We start from the raw sequence: 24,491 nt of genomic DNA, 5'->3' as shown, positions 1-24,491 counted from the left end.
TAATGTGTAATCAAAATTTGTTGTAAATCCACGGTATGAGTCTGCGGCTTTAGTAAGGAATATTTAATACTAATGCAATAGGGAAATGCTTTTTTCTCACAAGTTTTTGACCTAATTCACAATTGTATATTATTTCAGCAAATAAAAAAGATTTGTTAAGAGAACAGAAAAATTGCAAGCATAATTTAGGATATACTCTAGTTGAAGACTAAGTGCTTAAAATTACACATGCTCACTCTTTAGTAGTCTGAACCACAGGAACAGAGCCAAAAACAAGAGCAGCATAAGTCCATTAACAAAATGTAAAATCTTTAAGGTTTAATCAATAACAAAAAATTATTCCATGTGAAAGGTTATCTGAAAACTTGCATAATGTTGCTAATTATAACAATACAATTTTTAAGGTCACTACTTTAAACAGAATTGTGATTAAGGTTTGTTTTAATTTCATGTTTCCATTAAATGAAAATTAATAGTTTTTTTAAAAATTGGAATAACGAAAAATATATTAGTACATATGATCCCCAACTAGCCACAACCAACTAGCCACAATCACAGCCATGATTAGTAGCTAGGTGCATCAATTTGCCAGATTGGTTGATGAACATGTATGAAAATATATGCCCGAGTTGTGTGGGGAACACCCGAACTCCGTATCCAAACAAAATCTTTAGGTCCGCTCATCTCTACTGATTATTTCAGACTCAGATGTATGAAGAAAGAGAATTACACAGTAGTAAGTCCCAGGGAATCTATTAAGAAAGGCATTTTGGTTGGCAGTCTTAATCTTCTCCCCTTCTCACAGTGTTCTGTAGGCCTTATAGTAGATGGATCTTTGCCAGGTCCGACCAGGTGGAGATCTTAGCTATAGCCTGTGAGTCTTTAGAATAGAATAGAATAGAAGAAAACTTTATTAATTCAGTGTGGAAATTATTTTGTACAACACTACTGCAGGCTAGTTAGTAAACAGTTTATACAGAATGAACACCACAGAACAGTAAGATGCTATGTAGTGGGTGGGTAACGTTTACCGCAATGGAGTCACATTTCGTACTAAACCTCCTCAAAGGGACACAGTATTCCCCCTATTGCGTCTGGGCCCCCCAGATCACTTTATTTGGGATCTCTTGCATTGCATTTATGTCTCCTCCCCAACAGATGACTGCAAAGAACAGTATAAAACGAAAAAGACGATCCATGCAGGTTTCCTCCTTATTTGTGCACCAAACACAAGGGATCACTTTCAGGGATAAGTCACCATTCAGACCAGAAATCGTCAATATTTTCCCTCCTGTCCTAGTCTCCTCCACTCACTGCATATAAGAGACATATCCAGACATAGTGTAGACAGTTTCAAACTTTTAAAACTTTTATTTCCAGTGTAGGAAACAACACTACAGAATACACATCGGGCCATACTGGATTAAAGGAGAAATCTGACTTCATACCACCGCCAATGGGGGGGAATGAATGTATAGACACATTCAAACGATTAGTGTTGAGGGATTTTGAACAAATGAAGAAAACTAGATGGAATGATAATTTAAGGAATGAAAGGATAGCATTAAAAGAGTTGAAAGACAATAAAAATATAGTGATAAAAAGTGCGGATAAAGGGGGAGGGATAGTAATCATGAATAAAGGTGATTACGACAAAGAAATGCATAGGTTATTACAGGACGCACAAACATATAAAAAATTGAGAGGGGACCCTACCCAGATTTATAAGAAGGAGTTGGAAAAATTGGCTAATTGGGGCAAAGATCATGGTATTCTGAGTGAGAAAGAATATAGATATATAAATATACGGACCCCAAAAATCCCTGTAATATATTTTTTGCCAAAGATACATAAAAGTGTGGATAACCCCCCAGGCAGACCTATAGTTTCGGGTATTAACTCGGTAACTAGTCGCCTGGGGGAATACATTGATTATTTTCTCCAACCATTAGTTAAAAATATGAAATCGTACCTTAGAGATTCACAATACCTTATAGACCTGCTAAAAAATCTGGATCTTGGGAATAAGGATAATGTTATACTATGCTCATGTGATGTTTCATCACTGTACACGTCCATTCCACAGGACCTTGGAGTATCAGTGATTAAGGAAAGACTAGACCAAAGCCAAAACATGGAGGGGATAAAGAAAAAATTTATAGTAGAGGGTATAGATTTTTGTTTAAAACATAATTACTTTTGGTTTGATGACAATTTCTTTTTACAATTAGATGGGACGGCGATGGGGGCAAAGTTTGCCCCGTCGTTTGCGAATCTATATATGGAGAAATGGGAAGAGGAGTATATATATGGCTTAGGGAATATGTATAAAGAAAATATAATACTCTACAAAAGGTTTATTGATGATTGTATCATTATATGGAGGGGGGATGATGATACTTTGGATACTTTTATAAAATCTTTGAATAACAACCAATATAACCTAAAATTCACGTATGAGAAGGGAAACGATAGTATTTGCTTTTTAGATCTAGAACTCTTTAAAGAGGAAACAAAAATAAAGAGTAGAAATTACTTCAAACCCATTGACGTGAATAGCTATATACAGTTTGATAGCTGTCATTACAAGCCTTGGATTCAGAACATTCCCGCAGGACAGTTTAGAAGAGTTGAGAGAAATTGTATGAATAGAGAGGATAGGATAACACAATTAGAAATTGTTAGGCAAAGATTCAGGGAAAGGGGTTATCCCGAGAATTTATTAGTGAACAAAATGGAGGGCACCCTAAAGGAGAATACAAAATGCAAGGGAGGGGAAGAAGAGGATAAAAAGATTATGGAACCTATATTTATCACAAGATATTCAAAAGAGGCTTTAGGTCTAAAATCGATTATGCAAAAGTATTGGCACATCATATGCGGAGATCCTGTTTTGGGTCGGGTGTTGCAATCAAAACCAAAAGTGGTGTTCAGAAAAGCCCCCTCATTAAAAGACTTATTAACTAACAGTTATATAAAGAAATCAAAACCAAAGGAAAAAGGGAGTCATACGGGTTTCTACCATTGTGGAAGATGTAAACCATGTAGAGACACTAAGGGTAGTCGAAATGAAAGAGGAGAAAAGAACGTCGTAGAAATAAATGGTCAGAAAATAAAAATGCATGAACATATGAATTGCGATTCCTGTAATGTAATTTATGCCCTTAAATGCCCATGTGGCTTGGGATATATAGGGAGAACTGGACGAAAATTAAAAACCAGAATAGGAGAACATATTAGGAATATCAGAAAAGGGGTAATGACACACAGTGTTTCAGCACATTTCAAAAAAGCACATCAATCCAACCCGGAGAAACTACAATTTTGGGCAATTGAAAGAATATTTCCACATTGGAGGGGGGAACATTTAAGCACTGTACTAAGCAGGAGAGAGAGTCAGTGGATATATAAGCTGGGTACGTTAACACCAGGAGGTATGAATATAGACTTTGAATTAAAATGTTTTTTGAGAGACACATAAATATTTCTGCCTAGCAATATATCTATTGGAGTATAGGGATATGGTAGAAGTACTAGATTTCACTATATGCACCAAGGTCTATGGGTTTTGAGTGACACATCGTTTGAATGTGTCTAAGTAGATGCAGGGATATATAAATTGGACCTAGTTCACACTGAAGCACTTCAACATTTGAATAGAGATATAGGTAGGGACCTAGTTCACACTGATATAGGTAGGGACCTAGTCCACATTGAAGCACTTTAACACTTCAACAGTGATATAGGTAGGGATAAAAAAGCACTTTTACAAAAATATAGGTAGAAATGAATGAAGCACTTTATCTAATGCACTTTAATATTCGCTTAGTATCATGATGGGTAGACGTAAAGGAATTTAGTTTTATAATGTAGCACTAGACATTGAGGATGTCTGTGATCACAGGTTGTAAAAATAGGAATATGTGCAAAATGTATTTGTAGTAATCTTTGTATTAAGAAAATATGTATATAAAAGTAAAGAATGTTTTTCTGTTACTAATACGCTAGAGTTTATACAACATCTCTAGCTCAACATCTCCCAGACACAATGAAAACAAAAGAAGGTTTTGTTTTTGTTTTTTTTTGTTTTTTTTTTCTTTCTCCAACTCCCTATGTAATGAGTGAAGCACATTTTTGGGTTAATTGGGTAATACCCACGTGACTTTGAATGACAGGTTGAGGGGCTTGGCTCAGCACTCCCTGTGATTGGAGGATAGTTTGAAAACAGAGATTGCCCTCCAGGTGGTTTGGAGAAACTAGCAAACATGGATTTTTTAGCCTGATGTGTATGTATGCTTAAAGTGTTTTCCTTATTTAGATACCTTGTTCAAATCAGATGTATTCCGTGTTCCTTGTTTTTTTTTTAAATGTATGTTTTTTTAAATGTATGTGATTTATGTATGAAATTGAAAATGTATTTTATGGAGAAACAGTTTTGTATAAATAAAGCTAGAGGACGGACGCTAATCATGCCCCAGAAGAAGCACAGAGGCGAAACCCTGGGTCGGGCAAGGATTGGCGTCCTCGTGGAGTCATTTGTGATATGCGCATTTTTTATCTACATATGTGAGTAGAACTGGAAATAAAAGTTTTAAAAGTTTGAAACTGTCTACACTATGTCTGGATATGTCTCTTATATGCAGTGAGTGGAGGAGACTAGGACAGGAGTGAAAATATTGACGGTTTCTGGTCTGAATGGTGACTTATCCCTGAAAGTGATCCCTTGTGTTTGGTGCACAAATAAGGAGGAAACCTGCATGGATCGTCTTTTTCGTTTTTGAGCTCCGGTCACAAAAGAGTTTCTTCTACTGGATTATTGAATAGTGGATGTTTGCTGGATCCATCTAGGACCGTTAAGGACAGCTCATAAGAGGGAAGGTGCAGCACCACGCAAATTTTTTTGTTGGAAAGAACAGTATACTTGCCATCATTGTCTCTTAAAATATTTTTAATATTTTACTGGCAATTTGGAATATCTTCATCTTTCTCAACAAGTACAGTTTGGTCATCGCTTTGCCACAAACCCAGTAAATTTTGGTCCTCTATTCAAGCTTGTCATCAGTGTATACACACCCATTTTTGTAAGTGGCAGGAATTTGAGTTGCATCTAAAGTCCGACGCATAGAGGATGAAGAGAAAGCAGGACTTAGCAGTCCCTTGTGGTGCTCCCCTGCACTGATGACTATGTTGGAACGCACATTCCCTTTATGTACATACTGTGGTCTTTTTCGCAAGAAATCACTTGTCCAGTTGATTAGGGTTGAGCCTATTTGCAGGACCCTCATTTTTTTTCTCTCAGCCTGGTTCTATTGTATTAAAGGCACTAGAGAAATCAAAGTACATAATTCTTACTGAGGTTCCTCTATGCCCAAGATGAGAATAAGAATTAACAGCGCTACGTCCCCCATGCCTATAGTGTCACTGTCTAAGAACTAGAGCAGGTCCAGACATCCTTTGACTGCTCATCTAAGGTGTGTGCTCAGTACCTTTCAAATGTCTTCATAATATGTGTAGTCATTGGGTCTAGACATTTTTTTTAATTTCAGTTCAGATCTCCAATACACAATGTTTTCCAGGCCACTGGTACCTGTTCCGGCCTTAAACTGCATTTGAACAGTCCTGGCAGCATATTACACAGCTCCTTAGATCTCGTCAGGTTCACATGCTTTGTTCACTTTGAGGGCCCTCAGTATGTCCAGCACCTGCTCTGTGCTCACTGTTAGTATCTCGCCTCTGGTTTTACTTGATGGTGGTTCAATTATAGAATCTAACAAAAAACACACTAATATACCTACAAAACCCCAAGCCCTGGAAGAAGCCATCCCAGTGAAACTCTGAGTCAGACGAGAAACTGAGCGTGCAAAGAAGTTTTTAATACTTAAGGCCTTTTTATACAGAACTTTTGTGAGTATTTATAATAAAAGTTTTTACAAATGATTGCAAACTATGTTGCACTATTACGGTCTTTTTTTTTCCTTTGGGAGTGAGAGCAAAAGTGTCCTGGAACCAGAAGTGGAGAGGTGTATCACCTAGGCAAGAAGATCTTGCATTCATACCAGGATCACTTGCGATATTAGCCACCCAAGCAGTGTGGATGCCGCCAAGAGAAGTGAGATCATAATAAGAGTTTGCCTCTACTCTTGTACTCTAGACTGGAGCTACAAAGGTACTGTCTTATCCTTATTATTCTGCCATAAATTGGAACATTGGAGCACGTAGAAGCAGAAATTTGTTTTTATTTATTTGATCAATTATAGAATCTCTTGTTACAATTTCTGGTTTATCCTGATGCTCTTCTGAGAACTGATTGAAAAAGAGGTTCAGGCTGTCTGCTATCTGCTTGCTCATGTCAGAACACTGCTCTGAGCCAAGCCCTGAGATCAGACCACACCCCCTTTACATCATTGGTTTCAAGATTGGCTTGCCATTTTCCTCCCATAGGCTTCCTTTCCCTCTTGTGTTTTGGTACTCAATTCTTTCTGAATTCACTTGATAGACACTTTGGGGCATATTTATCAGGACCTCTGCGCCACGCATGCAAATAATCACAAATGCTAGCCTATTGCTAGCACCCAGGTACAGTATGTAAGAGTATTCAACAAATAGGAGGACAAGGCTACTACCCATGTGTAAAAATGGGTAGTACTTTTGGACTCGTCTTGAATAAAGTTTTAATACTGGCCAAGTACATTATTATTATTCTTTATGTGTGTTAAATTTGTAAAGTAGAAAAAAGACATTATCAATATCATTGTAGACTTGCTATTAGACTGCAATAGCCTCGATCGATCTGCACAAATTGTGCTTATCATTTACATTTACAGCAGCAACAGATGAGTGAAACCTTAGACAGTTTTCAGCACCTGTATCCAAAGTTTGATGTCTTTGTTTCACTTTAGACTGAACAATTTTGGTCTAGTAGGTGCTGTAACCACAAATGACTCCAATCTTGGTGTCCTAGACAGTATACAACCACTATCCAGTTCTTTAAAATTCATACAATGTGAATTATGTTAAAGAAACCATATTTATTTTAAAAATATGTGCAAGTGTATGTGTATGTGCAAGTGTAAGTGTTTGAAGTCAACCATGCCCCTCCTACCACACTGGATATATTAGGAAGTAGTGACTGGTGTAGAAGTGCACTATAACCTACACCAGAACAGCTGCAGGTTATAACTAGTACTTGGCGTGGAGGTGGCATAGGTGGGAAAGTTCCTGCTGATGCATTGCCCTTCTTACACACCCACTGCCTTCTCACCCCCTTCCGATTATAGCAGCTAGCTTTTGATGCAGATGGCAGGATGGGGAGAGCTAAGAGGAGGCAGTGGGTAGGTTGGAAGGGCTATGGGGGCATGACGCCGCAGCACGGAGAAGTCCAGTAATTCCCTTTGGAGCGCTTTAGCCTAATTTACATACAGATCCAATTATTTTTCAAAAGGAACCAGCCGGTAATTATTGATCAATTATTGATAATAAAAGTATCCTGGGGTTTCAACACTTCATGCCTTGGTAAAGATGCGAAGTGTCAAACGCGTTGATTCTATTTGTCTCGTAATATCTGCACATGCTTTTATTCTAATAAAGCTTTCAAGTTTGAAAACCTCTGCATTGTGTTACGAGTGCTGAAGGTATTTCTCTGTTTTACAAGTGTCTATCCTACAGTTGGGATTTTTTCTTCGTACACCATACCACCTGCGGGTGTCTGAACAAGTGGACACAAGAGAGTTGGCTGTTGCACCGATGGTGACTATATCTTTTACTGCTAGCTGGTTTATGAAGGTAATTTAGTGTGACGGATACCCTTTAAAAATGCTATTTTATCCCAATATTATCATTAGAAAAATCTCTGGAAATTAATTTGATATTTCTTCCAAAATATTTTTTTAGCACAAAGACTTACATACCATTTTAACATGTGTAAAGATGAATTCTTTGTACCTCATGGAATTTTCTAGATGCACTGCTTAAGTAATGCAAGGAAAAATGAGTTTCATAGTAAATACTCTATTCAATAGCTTATGGGCAAAGGTTTCCAACAGAGAGGAATAAGAAATATGAGCAAATTTATAAATTGACGCCAAGGTTTTTGCACTTGAGTTAAAAGCGATATTTAGACTGTATCTTTCCTGCAGAGATTGGAAGTGTCACCTCCAGGATGATCACACTCCAATGGCCCAGAAACAAAATCAAAGCAGCTTTTGAACATGGATTCCTGCCTTCCAAATCACCTGGCTAGTTAAAGCCCTGCTGGTTTTAATGAAGATCCTAAATGAATTGTTAATGAATGAATGCAATTAACATTTCTTGTAATTGAATACTTCAGAGTTGGGTGATAGATGATGTTTTTTAAACTTTGAAAGTAAAAAGGAAGCTTAAACACCCTTCCACTTATATAGAACTTTTCTTTCTTCTACTGATATAGGTCTGCTCATTTTCCAACGATAAGCAGTAAAATGTTAGTTTGTTTCTTTAGGTACTGTATTAGATGCTACATTATAATTCTAATTAAGAAAGAAATGTATAAAAACAGAATTCTTATAATTCTTACACAGATCTGCGTAGCAAATACTATTCTAGGGATGCATGTGGTCTTTAATTACCGGCCTACATTTGAGCACAATTTTTTCAAATATAAAAATAAAAATTAATTACATTAATTGCCTCAGTAAGAAAGGAAAATTAATGACACCTAATTATGACTCTAAAATTAAATCTGTTAAATATGAACAAAATAAAACCAATTTAGATTTAACTGGAAGTGATTGATATCTATTATTAACCCCTTCAGATGACACACAATTTGTTATACTCTATTCTTCAAGAATATTCCAAAAGGTTACATTAACCACACATCCTCTGACTAAGGAAGTATAGATGTGTCCACAAATCCAAACAACAAAGGGCAGCACTCACTAGGGTATGAACACCTTTTATTTCCAGCAAGCAGAGATGTAATGCGGCACCTTTCATGCGATGGACCGTTTCACACACCCATGTTTTTAGTTTTGTCATCAGACAGCATGGATGCATGGGGTAACTATAATCCAACTACTGTACCATTTCGGTAGTAGCATCATGGGGTTTCCTTCTGAGTATAGTTGAGAGGACCAGAACTGCAAAGTTCACTAGAAGTTCAGGCCACATCAGAGTTTGGCTCACCGCCCCCCCCCCCCCCTGCTATTATCACCTGTGATAGGTGGGGTATTGTGGTGCAAGGTTTAGCATATGGACAGCTTTTAGGCTTGGACAAATTTCAACGGGTCCTCTCATCACTACTTTTGAGCTGTCCAGTATATCCACTCCAACATCACAGAGACATGTCAGATGCAAGACAGTGGCTGTATTTAATCATTTCATTGACAGCATATTCAAGGATATAATTAATGGACATACCTATTATTCATGAAGCCAATTTAATATAATATCTTCACTACTTGAAAAACCTTTGGCTATAAAATACTAGCAAAATCTTTGATAGGCTGCAATTCACATAATAAAAACTTGGTAGCCACACATAGATACATATCATGTTTCAATGAGCATTATGTGGAAATTATTCTTTGTTAATGTGTTATTAGATGACATACATATCTGGAGATGTCTGGTCTAAAAAAGAAGTAAAAAACTGGAAAAATATGTTTTTCTTGGTTCCTGGTTTAGAGTAGATGCAATTAGCCAATCACCTTACAGATAATGTTTCTTTCATATTCATATGTTGTGGAATCATCTAGAAAATTTACTTTGAAGTGGAAAACCACCATTGAAGTAGAGTTATCTCCACACCTCAGAACCATTTTTAAAGGTTCCCTTTATAAAGCAGGTACATTAAAAGTTACTAATAAACTATTTTGTGATGCATAAAAGTCAATATTTAATTCTTACAGAACCCCTTTTTGGTTTTTGTATTTTCTGTTTTATACTCCCCTCATTTCAAAAGCAATAACTTTTTTATTCTTACATTTACAGAGATGCACTTTTTATTATTGCATGCAATGTACTGGAAAGCTGGGAAAAAAATTCCAGAAATTGACAAAAAAACTGATTTAAGGGTTTAATTCTGCACTCAAAATGATGCTTTCTCTTTATTCTTTGGGTTGTTACTAGAGGTGGGCGAATTGATTCTAACAAAGTGGAATTCATTTAGAATTTCAGGAAAACTTTGGCACGAATCCGAAAATTAGGGTGATTCTTGGGAACAAATTCCCCCCCCCCCCTTCATTGGCAAAATGGCCGCAAGCGCAACGAGTCACCTGGGGCAGAGAACTCTGAGAAGAAGAAAGGAATAGCCTTGATCACATGTGCAGACATGTAAGCCAATCAGTGACCGGCAAGCTTATGTGATATCACAGCCCTATTAAAAAACAGATGGCCATTTGCAATCCCCTCATTTCACACTGCATATGCTGTCTCTAGTGATATTTTTTCTCAAAGTCTAGGGTGTCAGTTTTTGGGGGTCTGTACTCCCCAAATTTCATTTCCTTCTTGTTGCTAAAGTAGATATCAAGAAATCAGTGTCAAATCCACATCTTTGATGGAGTGATTTTTTCTTAAAGGAAACCTACCACTTGTAGTGGCAGGTTTCCGATGGCAATATCGGGCACCAGCTCAGGGTGAGCTGGTGCCGGAGCTTATTTTAGTTAGTGTTTTAAACCGCGGTATCGCGGATTAAAACACTTTTTAAACGTTGTAGCCGGCACAGGCAGGTACGCGCTCGGCGCTTACCGTGCACGCGGCTACATAGGAAGTGAATGAGAGCCGCGTGCATGGTAAGCGCCGAGCGCGTACCTGCCTGCGCCGGCTACAACGTTTAAAAAGTGTTTTAAACCGCGATTCCGCGGTTTAAAACACTAACTAAAATAAGCTCCGGCACCAGCTCACCCTGAGCTGGTGCCCGATATTGCCATCGGAAACCTGTCACTACAAGTGGTAGGTTTCCTTTAAAGTCCAGGGTATCAGTTTTTGGGGTTCTGTATTCCCCACATTTCAATTCTTTTTTGTTGCTAAAGTAGATATCAAGAAATCTGTGTCAAATCCACATAGTTGCTGGAGTGATTTTGCTCAAACTCCCGGGTTTCAGTTTTTGTGGTTCTGTATACCCCAAATTTCAATTCTTTTTTGTTGCTAAAGTTGATATCAAGAAATCAGTGTCAAATCAACATAGTGCACTCTTTGATGATATAGTGGGATCTTGGCCCTCAGCTCAGTCCTTTTGAGCTGGCACAGACGTTACATTGTCAGGCTGCGTTCCCGCTTCACTTATTTGGTCAAGTTGGCCCCTGTAAGTGCCCATGGAATTGAAGGTTGAAGTGATTCTAAGAGTGGCTGCTGCCATGTGCTTGTCATACTAAAACACAGCATTGTTTGAAGACCAAACCACGCTCCCTATGCATATTTGAGCATGGCACAATGTTTTACAACACCCTACAGGCTCTCTGCAGCCAGGAAATACCTGTTTTTTGATGTGATTTGCCATGATTCAATTCGGGTCTAATAAAATTTTGTTAGAAATTTCAGCGAACTCGTCGAATTGAGTTTTTGAAAAATCTCTAGTTATTAAAATCAAAGGGATACCATTAGAGATGAGCGAGTATACTCGTCCGAGCTTGATGCTCGTTCGAGTATTAAGGTACTCGAGACGGCTCGTTGCTCGGACGAGTATTTCCCCTGCTCGAGATCGAGCATTTAATTAAAAAAACACAGTGAAGAACAATGAAGAATAGAATAAAAACAGTGAACACAGTGAACACAGGATCATTTAAGTGAAAAACACAGTGAAGAACACAGTGAAGAATAGATTACAGATGTTCGGCACATCTGCTTACTTGTCGGAAGATACGAGCGGAACGGTGCGAACAAAATAGTATGTGAAGAACAATATATATGTGTGAAGAACACGGTGAGCAGCACAGAGACATGGGGCAGCGGCAGCACGGAGACATCGAGGGGCACGGGGAGACATCGAGGGGCACGGAGACATCGAGGGGCACGGAGACATCGAGGGGCACGGAGACATCGAGGGGCACGGAGACATCGAGGGGCACGGGGAGACATCGAGGGGCACGGAGACATCGAGGGGCACGGAGACATCGAGGGGCACGGAGACATCGAGGGGCACGGGGAGACATCGAGGGGCACGGGGAGACATCGAGGGGCACGGGGAGACATCGAGGGGCACGGAGACATCGAGGGGCACGGAGACATCGAGGGGCACGGAGACATCGAGGGGCACGGGGAGACATCGAGGGGCACGGAGACATCGAGGGGCACGGAGACATCGAGGGGCACGGGGAGACATCGAGGGGCACGGGGAGACATCGAGGGGCACGGAGACATCGAGGGGCACGGAGACATCGAGGGGCACGGAGACATTGAGGGGCACGGGGAGACATCGAGGGGCACGGGGAGACATCGAGGGGCACGGAGACATCGAGGGGCACGGAGACATCGAGGGGCACGGAGACATCGAGGGGCACGGAGACATCGAGGGGCACGGAGACATCGAGGGGCACGGGGAGACATCGAGGGGCACGGGGAGACATCGAGGGGCACGGAGACATCGAGGGGCACGGAGACATCGAGGGGCACGGAGACATCGAGGGGCACGGAGACATCGAGGGGCACGGAGACATCGAGGGGCACGGAGACATCGAGGGGCACGGGGAGACATCGAGGGGCACGGGGAGACATCGAGGGGCACGGAGACATCGAGGGGCACGGAGACATCGAGGGGCACGGAGACATCGAGGGGCACGGGGAGACATCGAGGGGCACGGGGAGACATCGAGGGGCACGGAGACATCGAGGGGCACGGAGACATCGAGGGGCACGGAGACATCGAGGGGCACGGAGACATCGAGGGGCACGGAGACATCGAGGGGCACGGGGAGACATCGAGGGGCACGGGGAGACATCGAGGGGCACGGAGACATCGAGGGGCACGGAGACATCGAGGGGCACGGAGACATCGAGGGGCACGGAGACATCGAGGGGCACGGGGAGACATCGAGGGGCACGGAGACATCGAGGGGCACGGAGACATCGAGGGGCACGGGGAGACATCGAGGGGCACGGAGACATCGAGGGGCACGGAGACATCGAGGGGCACGGAGACATCGGGGAGACTTCAGTGGAAGAAGAGCAGCGGATCCCGGGACAGCGTATCTCCCGACAAGTAAGCAGATGTGCAGAACATCTGCAATCTATTCTTCACTGTGTTTTTCACTTAAATGATCCTGTGGTCACTGTTTTTATTCTATTCTTCACTGTTCTTCACATCTGTTAACTTGTCGGGAGATAATATACGCGCGGAACAGTGAAGAATAGATTGCAGATGTTTGCATACATCTGCTAACTTATCAGAAGACATTCTTTTTCAATTAATTAACACATTTTATTCCCGAACCATGGTCCCTTTGAAAAATGCTCGAGTCTCCCATTGACTTCAATGGGGCTCGTTATTCGAGACGAGCACTCGAGCATCTGGAAAAGTTCGTCTCGAATAACGAGCACTCGAGCATTTTAGTGCTCGCTCATCTCTAGATACCATTTATATAGGTTTTATTTGGTTTTAATATATTTAAAATTATTTAAATATTTTGTACATAAACTTTTTCACATTTTGGTGTATGGACCTATGTAAGGTGTTATATGCTGGCATATTCATTTATACTGCATTATATTATACAGCTGACACCCCTGGTGTATGGATAGAGCTCAGCCCGTAACCTTTCTCCATACACACTCCGCAGCACCAGGACGTTATAATATGTCCTTGTGCACACAGAGGTTAAATGAAATACTTAGGAGAAAACTATTTCTACCAATAGAAATAGGGCACAATGTAATGGAAACCTAACCTTACTGGAAAAATAAGTACCTTTCTATAGAAAGAAATGGGGGTTTGTAAATGAGGACAGGACATACTAGTAATATAAAAAAGATAGAAACCTGTTAAAGTTAAATGCGACATTTAAATAGCATAGCGTTCTTAGGATTTTTTTTAATTGTTACCAATATTAATTTTATTAAAAACAACAAAACAAATGTAACTAGCAAAATATATACGTTTGGTCATTTGAGGCTTAGAAAATATGCGGTAGGCAAAATAATATGTGTTTAAGTTAAATGCAGACATTTTGGTTGTGTTTAATTGTGTAGTGGAAATAGAGCACTGAGTGAAAACAAATTAACTTTACTCCCTTACTTAATCTTATGACAGCATTTTCTAACTTTAGCCATCAGACCCCCTACTTTAACAATGAAGTCTTTCATTAAATTCCTGACAAATCACAGGTGCTCCTGGATAGATGACTGAGCGGCTGATTAATCCACCTTTTGTGAGAGTATGTTCTCTCTTGAGAAGGCTTAATTGTAACAGACATTACTAAATTTGATGTGTAAAGTTAAAAAAGTACTATAATTTAATGTACTGAGAAATGCATAAAGACAGTTTACCTTTCTAAAAGCTCAAAAGACTTGACTTCTTCAAGCAGAATATAAAATTGTAGGCAATGTGAAACTGCTTGGGAATTTGTTCTTTCTGAATTTTATTTCAACAATTATACAATTATAAATGTGGTGATGTTCTATTTTTTTTTTATAAATTAGCTATATTATGTAATACATGCATACAGAAAAGAAAAATACATACAATACACACTGTGGGTATGGAAAGTATTCAGACCCCTTTACATTTTTCACTTTGTTTCATTGCAGCCAACTGGTAAATCCAAAGAGTTCTTGCTCATAAACCTCTTCTTGATTGATGGTCATTGCTGCCTGAATTTCTAGGTCAATTTTTGAAATTCTGCTACGCGCTTCTTTACATGACAATATCTCTGGAATGCTTTACATATCATAACAATTTTTACTTTTTATGTTATTGTTTTATGTTATTTTTTATGACATGTGAAAGTTTAACTTGATAGGATAGTTTTATTAATTACATATTTTTTTCTATATAAAATTTGCCAATAATTGACTACAAATGTAAAAATTCAGTTGTTTTGTCTTTTTTAATTAAAGTTTTTAGTAACTTTTACCAAAATATGTTATAATTATGTACAGCAATGTTCTATCACCATTTCCCAGGTTCAGCTACAGATGCAGAGGGTGCATGCACTTCTGCAAAGTAAAAGAAAAGGTCTCCTGCAGCTTCCTCTATATTCTGCCTTCAGCTGAGCGGCTGGAGGGGGGCATACTTCAAACGCCTATATCTCTTGAACCCTTCCACCCTTGAACATAGAAAGTAAATTCATATGTCACATTAAAAAGGATAGTCTCTTCTTTAATATAATATATGGATTGTGCATGGATGATTAAAAGAACCGATATATCCATATCCATTCTTAAACTTACAATCAGGAATAGAAAGCTGTACATAAAAATCTGTTTTTCTAAGGGTGGATATCTCTGTTTCTGTTAAGCATCCATGTACAATCCATACATATTAAAGGGGAGATTTTCCTGGTTAAAATTACATAAAAATTGTGTTTCTATGTGTGTGCCAGGGTTCAGGAGACATGGCTGTTTGAATTTGGTCATCATCAATAAGTTCATAAAGATCCTTTCTGTTCGGGTATGCGCAAATAGAAAGTATATAGCCATATGGCAGTCATGAAGGGGTTAATAGAAATGTACAGTAGATGTAGATATTTTTGCTAATTTATTAAACAAGAAAAACAGAAATGTCACATGGTCATAAGTATTCAGCACCTTTTGAGGTAATGCAACCATGAGTTTTTCACACCTGGATTTGGGGATCCTCTTCCATTCTTCCTCGCAGATCTTCTCCAGTGCCTCAGGTTTCATGGTGAATGTTGGTGGACAGCTATTTTCAATTCTCTCCAGAGATGCTCAATTGGATATAGGTCAGGGCTCTGGTTGGGCCAGTAAAATATGGTCACAGAGTTGTTCTGAAGCTATTGCTTTGTTATCTTAGCTGTGTGTTTAGAGTCATTGTCTTGTTGGAAGGTGAATCTTTGGCCCAGCACTCAGGAAGAGGTTTTCATCCATGATATCTCTGTGCTTGGCTGCATTCACCTTTCCTTCAATTTCAAACAGTTGTCCTGTCCCTGTGGCTAAAAAAACACCCCTATAGCAAGATGCTGCCACCACCATGTTTTGCAGTTGCAATTGTATTTAGTAGGTTATGTGCAGTGCCAGGTTTTCTCCATCCATACCGATTAGAATTACCACCAAAAAGTTCAATCTTCATTTCATCAGACCAGAGAATCTTGTTTCTAATAGACTTGGAGTCGTTCATGGGTTTTTTTTTAAAACTGTATGCAGGTTTTCATATGTCTTGTACTGAGGGAAGCTTCTGTCTGCACACTCTGCCACAAAGCCCGACTGGTGGAGGATCTCAGTGATAGTTGACTTTGGGGAACCTTCGCGCATCCCCCTACTGCATCTCTGGCACTCACTTACCAAGGTTCTTCTCCCACAATTGCTTAGTTTGGCTGGATGGCCAGGTCAAGAAAGAGTTATCATCCTAAACTTCTTCCATATAAGAATTATTGTCACTGTGCTCCTTGGAACCTTGAGTGCTGCAAAAATTATTTTCTAACCATGGCCAGATATGTTCCTTGCCACAATTCTGCCTCTGAGTTCCTTGGGTAGTTTCCTAGACCTTATTATTCTGTTGTGCTATGACATGCACTGTATGTTCTAATACAGACAGGTGAATACCTTTTTCAAACAAGTCCAATAAGTTTAATTAGGAGAAGAACCATTTTAAGGATCAGAAGTGAAATGGACAGCATATGAGTTATTTTATAGTTTGTGGAACATGGATGTGTTATGGCTCACTATTGAGACAACCAGGTACAGCAGCCCATTAAAATACGTTTAAAGAACCTGATAGGTATCTTGGTTTGACTCTTTCTTGATAGGATAAATAACATTGCATGGTGACAATCCATTATAAAATGAATGTAGCCTTACAAATAAACTCACATTAATAATTCATTTAATTAATACTAAAGCACACCTTTGCAAATTCCTTGGCTCAATTATGATTAATTACATATTTTAATTGTAAGATAATTATTAACACATTTAATATATTTATATGAGCCACTTATATTGTTTAGTACAAAAAATTCAGTTGTAAGCCGGATTTCTGGTGAAAGTCTTAAATGAAGTTTGTAAATGCTAATAGAAACAGGTGGTACTTTTAAACTGGAAAGCAAGCACTGCTGAGCTCATTTATATTAGGTAATTACACTTCTCATTACCTCTTTCTGTCTATGCCAGATTGGTTGTTACTCCACAGGGAGCATATATAAGAATTGTCTTTTCAAAATTACTTAATATTTGTTTGTTAGGCATAGGCAGGCCATAAAAGGTAAAACTGTGAGCTAAGCTTCTCTATCTTTTCATTAAATGATTTTGAATTCATCACATGTTTTTAATTTCTAAAATATGCCTTTTTTACATACAGTATAAATGTTCACGGTGTGCAGTATCTTTGGCTTTGCATCTCTGCTTACACACAAGCCAAAACTTCCTGTGAAATAATTCCCTATCGATGATGCCTAAGGACATTGCCAAGCTCAGATAATAAAAGTCACACAATGCCTATGTGGCCCACACTTACATTGATTTATTGACACAATACAGTGGGAAACTGACTATGAAAAAAAAACAACAAAAACTATTATTAGACAGCTTTACAATCCCACAATATGATATAAGTTATAACTAGAGATGAGCGAGCACTAAAATGCTCGGGTGCTCGTTACTCGAACCGAACATTTCCCGATGCTCGAGTGCTCGTTTCGAGTAACGAGCCCCATTGAAATCAATGGGAGACCCGAGCATTTTTCAGTAAAATGACAAACTGACCGAGCACAGTGAAATAACACAGTGCAGAACAGATTGCAGATGTTCGGGAACATCTGCGATCTGTTCCGGAGACACGCGTGCAGAACGGTGTTCTCCACAATAGTATTTGAAGAACAATATGTGTAGAGAACAACTTGCAGATGTTTGGAAACATCTGCAAGTTGTTCTTCACACATATTGTTCTTCAAATACTATTGCGGAGAACACCGTTCTGCACGCGTGTCTCCGGGACATCTGCGATCTGCTCCGGAGACACCCGTGCAGAACGGTGTTCTCCGCAATAGTATTTGAAGAACAATATGTGTAGAGAACAACTTGCAGATGTTGCCAAACATCTGCAAGTTGTTCTCTACACATATTGTTCTTCGAATACTATTGCGGAGAACACCGTTCTGCACGCGTGTCTCCGGAACAGATCGCAGATGTTCCCGAACATCTGCAATCTATTCTGCACTGTGTTCTTTCACTGTGTTCTTCAATTAAACGATTAAATTAAATGTTTTAATTGTATTTTTTTATTGTTCTTCACTTCTTTTTTTTTTTAATTAAATGCTCGTTATCGAGCAGGGCAAATACTCGTCCGAGCAACGAGCCGGTCCGAGTATGCTAATACTCGACCGAGCATCAAGCTCGGACGAGTATACTCGCTCATCACTAGTTATAACACAAACATTAACCCTTTCAGGGCACAGCTATTTTGGTCCTTGAAGATACAGTAATATTCTCTTTATTTCATTACCATGTTCTGAAAATCTAAAGTATAGATTGTTTATTATTTTCATGTTGCAGCTAAAAAAAGGGTTGTTTTTTTCAGAGTTATTACAGGTTTTTAATTGCGATATACATAATTTTTAGACATTTTCAGTGGAGGAACAGACAAAATAACAATGTTTTTTGATTATGGGTTTTATATTGTTGTGTGAATTGCATTAATTATAATAATAAGTATTTATAAAGTGCCAACAGATTTTGCAGCGCTGCACAGAGATTGCCAAATCAGTCCCTGTCCCCATGGTGCTCACAATCTGATCTACCTACCACTATGTTTTGGAGTGTGGGAGAAAACACAAGTAAACATAGAGAGAACATACAAACTCTTTGCAGATGTTGACCTGATGGGACTTGAAACCAGGACCCCAGCGCTGCAAGGCTGTAATGCTAACCACTGAGCTCACATATACTGCTGGTTATTACAATGACTGCTGGAATAACTTCTTTCTACTTCCAGTTTTCACAAAATTACAATATGCACAGAAAATGTCCAGAATATAAAACAGGATTTTCCTGCTCACCCATATAGATGTATTACAAATCCAGATCTAGCCTCCTTGCCAGAGAAAATTCAACAGGTACAACCAAAGAAAGCAATATATAGCCCAGTTGAATCCAGTGTACTGCTCTTTTATTCAAATCAACATAGTGAGAACATACAGGATAATACCATCTCATCCAACTAGTTTCTAGATACACATGGCTCCAGGCCTAGGGGAGACAAAGTCAAGGAGACAGGGGAGTACAAATAAACAGTTAAACTCCCTCCGCCTCCTCCATGGTTGCTCAGCCTCAGAACTACACCCCTTAATTGGGTGTCACAGAATCCTCTGTGACTTACTCATCCCTAGTGTGCAAGGGCACTTGAATCCTAACTCTCGCTCCCATGCAGCACACAGTAGTGGCACATGTGCAATGTGCCCGTGAAGCTAGTGGGAACAAGCATTGGACCTGTTAGATCATTTGGGGGTATACAAAACAGTACATGAATTACATATTAATTACATTTTGAGATGGATAAATGCAAATCTATTTTTCTGATATTTCATTTAATAACATATTTAATATTCAAGAAAATCTACCATTAGAAACAAGCAAGGATAAACAAGGAACATGTACTCATAGATACAAGTACAATGACTGTTTTAATCTTCTTATATTTGTTATCCATGACCTCCTTCTTTCTAAAATCAACTTTTAAAATAATGCTAATGTGACTGAAAGACTACAGGGGCTGTTCTCAGAGGCCCTCTGTGCTGTAGATTCACTGTCTCACCCTGCCCCTTGCTCCAGCTAGGCCCTTTCTCCTCCCTCTGCCTGCTCCTTGTCGACTGTAGCAACCTGTGAATCTGCAGCAAGGAAGGGCTCTGGGAACCACCCAGTAGCCTTTTAGACTTATTAGCATTATTTTAAAAGTTTGTTTTTGAAGGAAGACCGATAACAAATTTAAGAAGATTTTACATAAAAAAAATGGAGATTAGCTAAGTATCCCACTAGGGTATAATATCATGTAGAACCACCACACCATAAACAACATATGATAAAAAGAGAGCAAAAGCTGGTGTGTATAGGTTCAGAAAAAGTTTTTAAACAGGTTTATTAACACAATACATACACATAGATGACAAGCATCAGATGGAATAAAACCAATTAAAAGTGTGCAAAAGACACATCAGAAATACACATGAGCAACGCCAAGTAAAAAGACTGCCCCAGCTGGTAGGTTATAAAGTATTGTATGCAACACAGTCCTCTGTCCTGGAAGATTATACAAAGTGCTAAATCAGTGGCGTAACTAGAAGCTGATGGGCCCCAGTGCAAAGTCTGTGTCAGGCCCCCCGACTATAATGTATGGTATATAGTAATAGTCTGCTCATATGGGTAAGTGACACCTTATGGGCCCCTTAAACCTCCTGGGCCCAGTTTCGATCACACCCTCTGCACCCCCTCAAGGTACACCCCTGTACTAAATGCAAAACAAGGGTAAATACACAGTCATAGCATGAGGAACCCCTATCAATATAAAGTCAAATGCAATATAAGTAATAAATAGAGAATGAGGCTCCCTAATGCCAAAACCAGGATCGCAGACACCAGATACAATACACCAGAGTCATGGGATGGGACAGAAGACAAAGATTGCCTTAAGCTTGTGGCTGGAGGGACCCCACGTCCATACGTTACATTGCAGCCATGCGACTTCCTTAGGAGTAAATTTAAGAAGATTACCACAGTCACAGTGCCTTGATCTAGAAGTGTCCTTCGTTTATCAACAACTGGATATGGATGGTCGATTTCCTTTAACATTTTTTTGACATATACCACATGTGGATTTAAATTTTGTTTCCATAATAGTGTTTTAATAGTATATATATATAGTCTATACAAAGTTTATTTATCATTAACTAGAGGATGATCATATAGTGCTCTAGCATACTCAGTTTTGTGTGTGAGTGTCACAGAAGGCCTTTTTTTCATTTCAGAAATAAATATTGCAGGTGATAGATGTATAAGCCTCATTAAGGAAAAAAAAATGTTTAATTTCTTCCAGTTTCTCTTTCTTACTCCTCAGTGAGCTTTGTCAAATGAGCAGATAAATAAGGACTTTTTCTATGTTGACAGCTTCCTGATCTCTCAAAATGCAGTAGTAGAGGTAAAATATGGAAGAAAGGTAGCAAAGAAAAAGGATACAGGAATTATTTTTCTTAAATAAAGTGAATTAAAATGTGTATCGTCTGTATTTGATTCCCGCAATTAGGTCAAAAAGTTTAGTTCACTTTTTGGTCCTTTGGTACTCTGTACTGTACTCTACATTTAATCCCCACATTTTATTGTAGATAATATTACATATTGAAGAGTTATTTCAATCCATTTTTTGTCTGTATTTTGTGAATTAATTACTGACAAGTAGTGAGGAGTGGGATTCGGCACCCCCAATCCCTAAAGCTGAAAAACAATCCCTAAAGCTGAATAGCCAACGTTGTTTGTGCTTTGGGCACATGATTATGGAAAATGCATCAAGCTGGTTGATTGACTGCTGGGCAGCCAATCAACTAGCTTGCAGCCCCTTAGTAACCATAGTCTTTTCAGGGCACACAGGTAGAGAAATAAATCTGCTTTGATTAGGGACAGGTAAAAATCGAAAAAAAAAATTGCCCTTTTAACAGTGCTATGAAAAATTACATTAACCACTTAGCAACGCAGCCTGAAAAGGCTCTAGTGACCAGGCATTTTTAGCTAATTTTTGTATGCGCCAGTTTAGGGGCCATAATGTTTTTTTTCAGCATGAACTTTTTAAAATGAACTTTATTAATGAATTCCCCATTTTGTTTTGGTCGTTTTGATACATAATATGTATAATCTCATCTAAAGACATTGCTGCAGACTCGGGACCTGCGTCCGCTGACGTCTAAGGTCAGCGGCTGGTCCCAGAAGAGTTAAACTACTGAGAGGCTCCTATAGTGCAGGACCAAAATAAGTCTATTAGCATTCACAGCATCATCCAGCAAAATCTTAAAGGCACAGTCTGAGTATAGCTTGCAGTTCCATTGTCATCCTGCAATATCTTAAATGTTAAGTTTCAGTACAGTTTCCAATTCCAGTATCACCCAGCAATATTTTAAAGGTGCAGTCTTAGTAAAGTTTGCAGTTACTGCAACATTGACGAATATCTAAAAGGCACAGTCTCAGTACACTTTGCAGTTTTATCATTATCTAGAAATATTTTAAAGGCTCATTCTTAGTGCAGTTTCCTGGATCATCCGTGACTATTTTAAAAGTGCAGTCTTTGTACAAGTTCTGCGTAGTTGGTCAGGAACCGTTGCACCATCAAGTTCAGAACATGCACAAGGTCCAGGATGTGTGTCAACATGAGATGGGCCCATGACTGTGCCATGTGAACAATTTTTTTGTAAATACTTTATGTTTTTGTAAATAGTTTAGTTTCTGATAGGTTCTGTTTTTCTACAAAGTTTATTTTTTCTAAAAATGTTCTGTTTTTGAAAAATGTCTTTTATGTTTTGCCCAGGCATATGAGTATTCAGCTGCAGTTTCCCCAAAAACTGGTGAAACTTGTATTTACTGTATTTGGAGGTGGAGGTCTGAGGAAGCAACTGGGGGACAAGGAGTGATGTCTGGCAATCCTCGTTGCTGGAAGTATATATGGCACAGTGATTTTTGCCCATGGCCCAGCAGTCACTACATTAATTCAGTGGGCAGTTAAAAAAATCTAACATTTCTGCCCATGCTTGTTCACATATAAGTTGTCAGTAGCACCTTGTGTCTAATGGCATTGTGTACACCTAATTTTGTCAACAACTTGTATATAAAGGGTGGGGATGGTTTGCCCAGAAAAGAAGTGGCAGTTGGGAATGATGTTTTATGGACAGCCAATTTTTTTAACTTGTCCAGAATGATAGCGTTTTCAAAGGGCTCGTGGGTGAGATAGTCCAAGGTTACACTTTTTGGCCACTGCTCCATGACCTATGGCTGAGACCTCCTTGCTGTTTTGACTAGGAGTGAGGTGGAGGGCACAACAGAGGTGGAGAGGGATGAAGACAACTTGAATCAACTTGAGGCACTCTTTGTTATTTAATTGACCAATGCCTTAACTTCATCTTCATTTTCCATGGGATTACACACACTGTACTTCACACTGCCTTGAACAGGCCATTCTATCTGTCTCTTTTCCTACGTATAGTGCTGATTGGGTCCACCCATCACTATCCATTACCATCTTTTAGTGCATTATTTATTTTTTTTAATATATTGTTTTGTCAGGACAACTGCCCTGTTATTACCAGTATTTTCAACGCTCTTGACCTTACAAACCCCATTTTACAGCCACTTTTGGGTGTTTAAAATGGGTTCCCCATTGTTTTCAATGTGTTGTTTGTTCGATTTCAGGTTCATGCTGAAGTTCGTGCCTCAAACCAAATTTTCCCTTGATATTCAGTGAAGCTCACCAAACTTGAATTTCACCCAACCTACTACTGACAAGTAACAAGAGAGACATGATTGTGTACTTGAAATTCCTCTTTCTAAGTAGTAATAAGTTCCTCTTTCTAAGTGGTTGTAATAACATCTACATTTATTTTTCTTCTATTCCTCTTTGTGTCACACTATTATTTAAACATTTTATTTTTTCAATCTCTTATAATAATGCAACATAACATCTTAGCAATATTTTCTCTACAATGCACACATCGCTACACATTTTACAAAAAGTAAAAGCTTAAGAGCCCACCCATGTAATTACTATGATAGAAATAATGTCAATTTCATTATGAATGTTAAAACATATTTTCCAGCTCAACAGATAACAATAATCATGCACAATTGAGGAGAAAGCAGGGTATAAAAAAAATCGACACATTGTCAGTGAAATGTAATACCGTATATCAAAGAGTAGATAAGCATCCTTGAAGCTGGATAAGACTCTAGTTTTTCTGTAACTAATTTTTAATCTAAGTAAGGTTTACTTAAAACAGTTATAGGGAGAGGGCAGAGACCGATAATAGAGTCCTAGAGGCCCTAATGGAAATTTTGGACCAAGACTCTCACAGTGCTAGATGCAGATGTATTACTGTTTGTTATAACTGGCTTAGCCTTACACTTCAGATTGAGTTATAACATCGTGTTAATACCTAGGGTAAAACAACCTCTTTTGTAATTTAACTATTTAACCAGTGACATATATGTAGATACCTTTTACATCCAGTGATTCAGATCTAATGTCTTCTTTACTTCTTCCCATATTTTCTTCCATCATTGCAGACCACCATAGATGTTACATATGGCCACAACTTGTCTATGCAGAATGTGTATAAAATATCCATCAGCCACTACATTCTGATGCTCATATTGTATAA

Source organism: Engystomops pustulosus, chromosome 1, assembly GCF_040894005.1.
Source record: "Engystomops pustulosus chromosome 1, aEngPut4.maternal, whole genome shotgun sequence".
NCBI lineage: Eukaryota > Metazoa > Chordata > Amphibia > Anura > Leptodactylidae > Engystomops > Engystomops pustulosus.
The sequence above is the reverse complement of the archived record's forward strand: the minus strand, read 5'-3'. Positions refer to the sequence as shown.